Source organism: Cupressus sempervirens, chromosome 7 (genome assembly GCF_028749045.1).
Source record: "Cupressus sempervirens isolate cs-2001-9-10 chromosome 7, ASM2874904v1, whole genome shotgun sequence".
NCBI lineage: Eukaryota > Viridiplantae > Streptophyta > Pinopsida > Cupressales > Cupressaceae > Cupressus > Cupressus sempervirens.
This window is the reverse complement of record NC_143124.1, coordinates 399,905,783-399,909,908: the sequence shown is the minus strand read 5'-3', so window position 1 is coordinate 399,909,908 and position 4,126 is coordinate 399,905,783. Positions and strand designations below refer to the sequence as shown.

Below are 4,126 nucleotides of genomic sequence, written 5' to 3'. Positions count from 1 at the left end.
ATAAGAAGACATATTCCAATTTTGCCCCTAAAATGAGCATATATGTCTATGCCAAAAATTATATGTTATTGGAATAGGCCATTTCCATTCCCATTCCGATTTTCCATTAAAATATATATATATATATATATATATATTTTTTTTTTTTTTTTTTTTTTTTTTTTTTTTTTTTTTTAATTTAAATTTTTTTTTTTTAAATAATCTTTTTTTTTTTACTTTTTTTTTTTTAAATTTTTTTTTTTCGATTTTTTTTTTTTGTAATTTTTTTTTTTTTACTTTTACTTTTTGAATTTTTTTTTTTTAAATTTTTTTAATAACATTTTTTAAAATTATATCTATTTGTTTAAAAAAATGAAAATGAAAATGAATTAACTATAAAAAAAATTAAGAAAAATATTTTTAAAAATACAAAACTTAACCTTATTCCTATTCTATTTTTGTACAACCAAACAACAGATTAATATATTCCAAGTCGAATTCCAAGTGCACCAAACATGATTGGAATTGCCTATTTCTATTCCCATTCCTCATTTCCATTCCCATTCCATTTTTCTATTCTAATTTTCTATTTCTATGCCAGCAACCAAACGGAAGCTAAGACATCTCTTCAACATTAGAGTCGTACATATAGAGATCTAACAACTGTAATTTTTATTCAATACAATAACCCAAAAACACTATTTGCCTGATTACAAAAACACGATATTTTCAGAAATGTGAAGCAGAAGCTATTCTATGCTTCTCCAAGCTTACCATTATCAACGACTTTGGAAAATACAGATTTCGATTCTCTCAACAAAGTAATCCTCTTGAGAAGGTCTCTTCTCTTCGTGGCTATTTTCGGTCTTTCTTCAAGAATATCCCTTATCTTTTCTGACTCACCACTTCCTACAACGTCCTTAACAAGCAGGTTCACAATATCATCTTCAACCATTTTATGAAAAGCAAAGAGAAGATGAAGAGGAATCTCATCAGCCAGCCTAATCTTTACCAGATTCCGATATTCCATGGCGCTTATCTTCATGTCGAATGCCGCATCCAGCTGATTACTACCTTTTGGCACACTTTTCAGATTGACATCTTCAATCCCATCAAGTTTAACAGTAATTAGACTCTTCTTTATTGCCTCCATAAACAGTTTCTTTCGTCCATCCCAGTTTCGTTGGGACTCCAAATAAGCTGGATTTAAGGTAAAGATAATTGTCTTTTGCATATCGAGGTAATCCCGCACAAAGCGTATGCATCCTCCCTTTTCCTATCAATGAGAATTTGGAAAGCTCTGCGTGCGGCTGAATGAAGCTTTGGATAGTATTGTGTTTGCATATCAATGACACGACAAACAATCTTGTCTATACACTGGCAGGCTTTTATGGCTAAATCGGTGCTCTTCTTTGCAACAGATGTGATCCGTCTTTCCAGAAGAATGGCTAGAACGGAATGGGGCAGGAAGTTTGAAAGACTAACCCCCTGAGCTTCATCTATTAATTTTACTTCTTCAACCAGAAATCTATCTGAGTTTTCTGTAATTGCAATTGATAGATCTCGCGAATAGCTCTCAAACATTCTACGGAGGTAGGCCATGCAATGCATGTCAAGCTCATCAGGAAACAGCTCAATATCTCCCTGTACAATAAGCTTCTGCAACATACCTTTGATGGAATCCACGACTCTCGTGAACTCTGTCATGGCTTCTGCAAAGTTTGATGAAACATTGGGGGGCAAAGAATTCAGTTCTGATTGCCTATTCGAGAGTGCAGCGTCAATTTCTCTGATTATATCCGGCAAGCTTTTTCTGATACTCATTTCTTGAATGCGCATAAGCTTTTCGGCCAATACAGGGATTCCAACCATATTCTTGTCAATTTTAGAAAGGTCGGGATCTGTCGTGAAGAGTTCACGTTCTTTTTTCCTGGATACAGAAATAGTTTCATTCCCTACCCTGTTTCTCACACAGACATACCCAAGACGCATATTTACTGCATTATCCGTGACTTTCTCAAGCACACCCTGTTGGGTGATGCGATGCGCTCCCCTGCCCACAGGTGGTTAATTATGTGGTGTTCCATGTTCACTAACAGTCATGGCTTTTGGTGCAACGGCAAATGGGCCCCACAATTGGTATTAGAGCCAAGTTTTGGCCTGGTCATGGGTTCAAATCTCCCCGGTGCCTTCCCGACCCGCGTAAGTGCCTGGTATGCGCGTCGAAGGGGAGATTGTTGGGTGATGCAATGCGCTCCCCTGCCCACAAGTGGTTAATTATGTGGTGTTCCATGTTCACTAACAGTCATGGCTTTTGGTGCAACGGTAAATGGGCCCTACAATTGGTATCAGAGTCTGATTTTGGCTTGGTCATGGGTTCAAATCTCCTCGGTGCCTTCCCGACCCGCGTAAGCACCTGGTATGCGCGTCGAGGGGGAGATTGTTGGGTGATGCGACGCGCTCCCCTGCCCATAGGTGGTTAATTATGTGGTGTTTCATGTTCACTAATAGTCATGACTTTTGGTGCAATGGCAAATGGGCCCTACAATTGGTATCAGAGCTTGGTTTTGGCCTGGTCATGGGTTCAAATCTCCCCGGTGCCTTCCCGACCCGCGTAAGCACCTGATATGCGCATCGAGAAAGAGTGCGTCGCATCACCCAACACACCCTTGGGGGCTTTGTCTACCTTGGTTACCACAGCCAATGTTCTCTCCCCCTTTTCATCTACTTGTTGGGACATTCTTATCGACTCACACGTGGAAAAATCCACAGCAGCAGATAATACATTCAATATTATGCTCTCCTTGAGAGCTATGTATCGCTTTATGATGCTTGATACTTGCTCGTAGATGTCCTGGGGCTGTCCATGCACAGGCACCCTTGTGATTCCTGGAAGATCAACCGTGGTGAGATCTGGAGCATTGGGCTTCCATACATTGAGCGTTATTGGGGTGTCTTTGATACTCTTTCCCTTTCCAGCAATCTCCTCTGTAACGGAATTGAGTGTTTCCGTAATGCCTGATTCAAAAATGATCTGTTTCTTTCCGCTGTATTCAACGACTATTAGTGATTCCCTTGGTTCGCAGTTATGCAATCTCATAATGAGGGGCACTCGCGTACAAATTCCCTGACCTTTTGGCAGACTAATGCCTGCGAGAGATTCCAGAACACTTGACTTCCCCGATGATTGATCTCCAACGACAACAATACTCGAAAGATTAATACCTTCTTTCATTACTCCCAGATCACGCAGAGTGTCGACTGCGTCTAGTAGTGAACCAATATGTTCATTGTAACTCTCAGTAAGAGTTCGCGTTTCCCCTTGCTTACTACTTGGATTGTCAAGCACAAGAGCCTTCATGACTCGCTCTTCAACCGATGGGTTAGTCATTCTGCGTGCATAAAAAATAGACAATTTATAGGAAAACATTTGATTTAAACTCTACTACAATTATTTCCATTATGGTGTATTGAAATACAAACAACAAACACAATACAATATTTGGTGCTAAGAAACACTGAAATGTTTAAATAAGAGTATATGCACAGTGAGGATCATTTTTCCTGCGTTTCAAGGTTTGCAAGCTGGACACCTTTCATTGGTCACTTGTTATCGCTAGTTTTCATTTCAAATTAAAAGTAGACTCTTATATCTAAAAGGGATGAGACTAGAAATTCTGAACCTCCTTGTTAGATTTGTTAGATTAGGTTTGGTAAAACTTCAATTTTTTATAATATTAACCAACAACAGCAATTGGTTGCTATATTATTGGGCAACTAAACAAACATAAAAAATATTGAAAAACTTGTTTCTTCCTGAGAATGCATTCTGATTATATTCGTTCTTAAAACAATTAAACCAGAAACTTTGACTTTGCAGAGAAATTTCATGAAGTTCAAATTTGGCAGTTCAAAATAAGCCAACTAAGGTCAGAAAAAAGTACAAAACGAAACAGCAATTCAACTGCCATTTTAGGACATTCTCATTTTAACTATGTTCCTGAGTTTCGGGAATGGGGACCGTGGGAGACGGCGGGACAGTTATATATGTAGGAAAATTTTAAAATATACACTAAAATTTGTAAATATACATGTCATTCATATGAAACTAAACACAAAACATCTCATTTAAACATTATAGAACCTT

The 4,126-nt window shown here is 38.1% G+C and overlaps 1 pseudogene; it reads right to left on the bottom strand.

The window, feature by feature from the left end:
* Positions 1-634: 634 nt before the first annotated feature.
* On the bottom strand, positions 635-3,367 carry LOC149547201 (dynamin-related protein 4C-like; annotated as a pseudogene).
* Between the last annotated feature and the right edge of the window lie 759 nt (positions 3,368-4,126).